This window comes from Sminthopsis crassicaudata, chromosome 5 (assembly GCF_048593235.1).
Source record: "Sminthopsis crassicaudata isolate SCR6 chromosome 5, ASM4859323v1, whole genome shotgun sequence".
Taxonomy (NCBI): Eukaryota; Metazoa; Chordata; class Mammalia; order Dasyuromorphia; family Dasyuridae; genus Sminthopsis; species Sminthopsis crassicaudata.
In genome coordinates this window covers 120,824,847-120,831,834 of record NC_133621.1, presented here as the reverse complement: position 1 = coordinate 120,831,834, position 6,988 = coordinate 120,824,847, and positions in this window count along the sequence as shown.

Here is a 6,988-nt window from a genome sequence, read left to right as displayed (position 1 = left end):
ACTAATCAAATAATCATAAATTGAAAATTTATAAATGTCCATAAGTCCATTGTCCATGCAATGGTTCTAATCATTACAAGCTGAGGCATTGTGCAAGCAGAGATATTAAATGTTGTTTTCAGCTTTTCCAGCCACCAGTCTTGATCCCCAACAGATGGAGGAAGAGTTCTCTGCAAGTAGCATCCCAGAAACCTCTCACTCGCTACGTGGTAGGCAGAGAATGTCAGTTCTTTTACAGTATTTCTCTGTCCTGAATGTCAGATGGAAAATCTCTCTCTTAAAGCAAAGGAAGGGAAGGAAACTTAATTTTGAGGCAGCTTCCAGATGTCATTCCATCCCTCCAACCGTGAGATTTCCTATTAGAGAGCTTATTCCTTCCTACAAAATGTAGCCTCTTTATCTTCTTACATGGAATCTTACACATGTGAATGCTCTGCTAATCTTAATAATGAAGGAAAGACATGGGAATAATTAGCAGTGAGTCTTCTTTGTCCCCAAGTTATAATCCTCAGGCTCTGAAACAAGTAATATCTCAGAGCTAATGAAGGCACAGAGTAAAAGCATTGCTTAACACAGTAATTTCCTCAACTTAGAAAGACTTTAGACTTTAGGAATGGATGACAAAAAAAATTTTGGGGACTGGAACGGGAATACAGGGAGAAAAAGAAGGGACTCAACAGGAAACTCTTAGGTAGCGGCAGATTATTTTGTCTCTTCCACTTATAGAAAGTTTGCCATAGAGATTCTCTAATACAATTCCAATTTTTTAAACTTACCTATCAGATATTCCTCAGATTTAACATTCCATCTATCTTTGTGCAGAACCCCTTTCATGCCAAGACCAAATACACTCCTCATCCACTCAAATTTCTTATCTTAAAAGTATTTCTTGGTATTCAGTTCCCTTCACCATATTATCTAGTATCTACTTATCAATATACATATTATATCTCACACCCCCAAGTAGAATGTAAGATCTTAAACATGGAAAATTTCTTTTTCTTCTTTGTTTCTTTGTTCCTTCCTTCCTTCCTTTCTTTTTTTTTCTTTTTTGGTATCCCTGAATATAGCATAGGCAGTGGCTTTTTCATAGTAGGCCTGACCTACTTGGTTTAATTAAATTGGTTTTAAATTTAATTCTCATTATTATTATTGATTAAATTTAATTAGTTGTCTTCTTAGGCTGATGCTTTATATGGATAAAAAGACTAATAGCACCATGGCAAAATCCAATAGTATTATCTTTTTTTTTTTTTTTTTACTTCCAAAAAAAAAAAGACATGATAAAATTGTTCTGATTGATGAGAAGCTCTATTTCATCTATTTCATTCTAAAGTAATGGAATATTCCTACAAGATGTAAGATTTATTCATAAGATAAATGCATATGCAAGTCAAAGAAAATTGAGAATAGATTTGAGAATTTGGCATATCACAATTGTAAAAGCAGAAAAATGTTTATGGAATCTTTATGTTTTACAATATAATTATTTCTTATCTATTTAGCATTTGTTACATAACGAAAATCATTCCTCTTATTTTTCACACAATATTTAACACTGTTCACCTTTATTCACCTTGACTTTTAAATTTTTAACATAAAATAAACTTGTTTCCTGTTTTAATTCTATTATCAACTGCCATCTAGTGGCCTTATCAGAAGAATGTTATAAAGTATTTATAGTTTGTTACTTTTGGCTAATCAAATCAGTCAACAGCATTTATTAAATGCCTATGATGTGTCAATCATTAAGCTAAATGTGGGATACAAAAAAGCCTCCCAAAATGCATGTTTTAAATTGCTATGCATTCTTAACTTCAGATTTGTAAACTTTTTTTTCCTTAATATATTTTGATATTTTTCAAGTGTTTCATTATATCTGACTCTTTGTGATCTTATTTTTCTTTTAATCTTAATTGGGTTTTTCTTGGCCAAAATAATGGAGGAGTTTGCCATTTCCTTCTCCATCTCATTTTGCAGATGAGGAAAACTGAGGCAAACAGGGTGTCTAAGGCTGAATTTGAATTTACAAAAATGATTCTTTGATTTCAGGACAAGCACTCTCTCCACTTAGCACTCTGTACCACCTAGCTGCTTTAATAATTTTATTTGATTATAACTAACTTCCTTTCAAATTCTTTATAACACAACAGAGGGGAGTAAACATGACTATTGTGTCTTGAAGAGTTCTACCTATGAAAAAGTAACCTTACTCACCAAAGAAACAGAATTTTTGTTTGTTTCTCCTTTACTTCCATAATTGTTTGTTTTGTTTTGTTTTTGCTGAGGCAATTGGAGTTAAGTGACTTGCCCAGGGTCACACAGCTAGGAAGTGTTAAGTGTCTATGAACCAGATTTGGACTCAGCTTCTTCTGACTTCAGGACTGGTGCTCTATCCACTACTCCACTTAGCTGTCCCTATTTCCCTCATTGTTGATGACAACCAGATGAACAAGAAAATATCCTATTTTAAGGAACTCCTCCACTATTGTAGATTCTTCCCAACTTCTAAGACTAACCACAGAGAAATTTATTTTCAACAGGAACAAACCCGATCTTTAATAATTCCTGTGATTCCAAGATTTATGTACTTCCTTATTTCTTTGTGTCACAGAATACTCTTGGTTGGCTATATACAACAAACAAGACTAAACTATGAAAACTTAGTCTCAATCATAAGAAGCTAAAGCTCCTATCAGCTAATTAAGACATTTTTTTTCCCTTTTCAGTCTGGCTATGCATTTCTTGACACTCTTAGAATTGAAAACCCAATGGTGGATGAGATCCTTCTTACTCTAAGAATAGGCTTGGCGATCTTGAGACCAACATGACAGTCTCCCTTTAAGGGAGATAATTAATAGAATCCATTCATGGAAGAATACTGCCAAAAATATTTTTAAAGGTTAGTGCAGTTGTTATGTATCTAAAAATTACACTATTCCATGTACCATAATTTGCTTAGCTTTATGTTTCTTCCCCTAGCTGCATGCTCCCCAAATCTCCTTGTGCTCCAAACCCTAACATGAAAAGCAAACCAATTCCAGTGATCACCAAAATCAAGATATAAGTATCCCATTCTAAAAGGGCTGCTTGAAGCATTGTTCCAGCTGAATGGACCCTTGGCTATATTCTCCAATATGGTGCCATCCTTTTTTGTTATACTGATAGTATGCATATCTAATTTATCTAACAGGCAACCTTCTCCTTTTGCCTTCCGTTGCTTGTCAATAAAGCTTTGTATTGAATAGACTCTCATTCTTTCACATGCTATTTCTAGCATATGAATTCATTAAAAGACTGTTTTTCCTGACATCTTATGGGTCTTCCTTTAACCATAATCTAAACCAGGACTTTTATCAACTAGTATCCCTGTTTGCATGATCTATAAAGCCTTCAAATAGAAAGCAAGGATTTACTGGGGAATCCTAGGTCAGTCTGGGAAGGAGTATCATAAAATAGGCCTTTATGGAACCTAGGAAACTCCCACAATTGTAGTCATCAGGCAGGCAATAAGCATTTATGAAGAACCTGCTTATGTCAGGCATTGTGCTAAGTTATAGCAAAACAAACTGAACCCATGACATTCATTCTGTGATCTTGATGAATATGTCTGAAAAAATTGGTCCTATAGAAAAACAACCATCCTTGCAATGAAAAAAGTATTATAACAATCACAAAAAGTTCCCTTCCAAGGAAAAAGGATGCAGTAGTATTCGCTTAAAAGAATACTAGATAGGTAATAGAACAAATAGAGAACCAGTCTCAGAGACAAGGTTGGAGCTCAAGTTCCACCTTTGTGACACACTGGCTATGTGACCCTGAACAAATGTAAGAACTTTTTCAGTAAAGAGAAGTTCCCTCAGTATGAAATTCCAACATCAGACCCTCCCTATCTTTCTCCCCACAATGCTCCATAATATTTATATGACTCCTCTCTTGGGGATTATTCCCCCAATTAGAACTGACATGTCCTCTACTCAAGTTCTAAAGATAATCATGAGAGAAATTAATCTATCATAGTTCATAAGTCCCCTATCAAGCAATGAAGCTTAACGGCTTATACAGATTCTAGAGTAAGGGCGGTTGGTACAAAATATTTCCCCCCAAAGACTGTGGTACTCTCCCACAAAAACACCATGAGTTTTCATTCAAACTTGGAGTGCAATGGTCAGGAAACAATTGGTTACCTATGTGTCAAAGGTAACTTCCTCCCTCAGCTGACTCTCTTACAATGAATATTTGTCTGGAATATATATTTCTGCTACCTATTGGATATAATTTCTACTGATATAATAGTTTTGATGACAGTCAAAATAGGGAAAAGGAAAGAAAAATCATCTAAAGATCTAATTCAGTTCCAATTGATCAATGATGGACAGAATCAGCTACACCCAAAGAAAGAACACTGGGAAATGAGTGTGAACTGTTTGTACTTTTGCTTTTCTTTACAGGTTATTTTTACCTTCTGAATCTAATTCTTCCTGTGCAACAAAAAATTCGGTTCTGTACACATATGTTATATCTAGGATATACTATAACATATTTAACATGTATGAGGGGTGGAGGGAAGGAGGGGAAAATTCGGAACAGAAGTGAGTGCAAGGGATAATGTAGTAAAAAATTACCCATGCATATGTACTAAAAAAAAAAAAAGCCTTTCTAGATGTAAGGTCATGAACACAGGCTTCAACATGTTTTATCATTTCCTATAAGGCTATAACATTCCATAGTAACATTTAAAAAATGCTAAGTTCTGGGGACTATGTTGTTTTACAACTATTAATTACCTTTAATTCTCACAACCTACTCTGGGAGGTAGGTGCTATTATTTCCACATTTTACAGACAGACAGAAGCAAAGTGACATGCCCAGGGTCACACATTACATTGAGATACCACTTTCCTTAACCATTCCTCAATTGATTGATACCTATTTATTTCATTTCTAATTCTTTATTATCACAAAAAGTGCTGCTATAAATATTTTGGTGTATGTAGACTCTATATTTTTTTCCTCAATGACATCTTTGAGGTATATAACTAACAATGAAATTTTTGGGTTAAAAAATGTGATATAATTTCTTGTGACAAAGAGAGCCATCTACATCCAGACAGAGGGCTGTGGGAACTGAATGTGTATCACAACATAACATTCTCACTCTTTTTGTAGTTGTTTGCTTGCATTTTGTTTTCTTACTCATTTACTTTCCTTTTTGATCTGATTTGTCTTATGCAGCAAGATAATTGTTTACATATATTGGATTTAACATATTTTAACATGTATAATATATTGGATTGCATGCCATCTAGGGGAGGGGGTGGGGGGAAGGAGGGGAAAATCTGAAACACAGGGCTATGCAAGGGTCAATGTTGAAAAATTATCTGTGCATATGTTTTGAAAATGAAAAGCTTTGGAAAAAAAAAAGATCATTTTAGTCTTTTTTTTTTTTTACATAATTCTAAATTGCTTTCCAAAGTGGTTGCATCAATTTCCAACTACAATTACCATCTGATAATGCATTAGTGTGCATCTTTCCACAGGACATATTTAAGAGAAAGCAACAAGTAGTCAAATTTGTCTGGAGCTTAAGTATCATACTATGTATGATAGAATATGATCAATAGCTACAATAACAAAATTCAAAAGTAGTAAAATCCTATGGAATCAATTATCTATACACAAAATGCTCAAACTTTACACAGATACAAGAAAAATTAGAAAACCTAACACAAGAAAACATATTCGACTTTATAAGAATCATTGAGACTTATGTAGATCAAAGTGAATATTCCTTATTCAAAAGAAGCAAAATCAGCAAGAGGAGGAAGATATTAGAGTATAAAGTGGAAGGGATCATTAATTAACACCATGGGTAACAATCAGCATCTCAAAACATGTTGATAAGGTATTGAAACTAATTAGTTCAAATTAAGTAGGGATAAATTAAAAATTTTAGTTGGGTTAAAATAATTTTACAATTATATAATGGAAGAGAGGTCAAACCTAATCTGAAGTTTCTTGGCACCATAGTTCAAGATGGACACCAACAAACTGGAAAGCATCCAAAGAAAGGCAACCAGCTTATCAATGACCTTCTTTAGTTGAGCACAGATTTTGGGCTTGAGTTTGAATATTGATTTCATTACTTACTTGTATCAAAGAAAAAATACCTTCACGCTGTGTTGAGGATTAAGATTTATCAGTCCCATACCATTTGTTGTTCTTTGGGATGCTTTACAACCCTGGTATGTTGACTCTAGTAGGTATAATGAACTCTGTGACTCAAAATTAAATGTAATCATGTTTAATGCATCAAGGGTTTATAGTACTAAATATAGAATCTTAGCCCCAAAACAGACTATTTATGTTTCTTCCTGGAAAGTGCATAAAAATGGAAAAAATAAAAGTAAGCAAGGCTATATATACTGCAGCTAAAAATTTCAACTGGACATGTATTGATTTTTAAAGAAAGAAAAATTACATAAAAAATTTAGGGGAAAATTTAATTTGATTTCTCCAAATGATCTACTGCTTATTTCTAATGATTTTTGTAATATACTGCCACCTACTATGTGAAAATTTCTGTGAGATCTATTCTATCCAGTCCAAATATCTAATTGGAATGCTTTGAATATAAAGACAACATGAATTCTCAAGATTTCTTTCATTATAGCAATTCCATCTTTGGTTTTGAGATAGCCTACAAATTATTCAACTTAAACAGCTTAGCTAACAGCCAGGATATAATTGTCTTTAAATGGGAGTTACAGAAAATGAGGAGCTTCTCTCCAATTGCTTCTCATAGAAAATAAGCTTTCTTTTTTAAAATTTCCTTCAAATACCCAATCTAGTCTAATTCTTTTAAGTATCCAAAAGAAAGCAAGGGCAAAAGATGACACAAAAAAATGAAAACAAAAAGAAAACAGATGTATATGGGGAAAATCATGTGGAGAAAATTAGCAAAAAATAAATTGAATTCTACAATGAA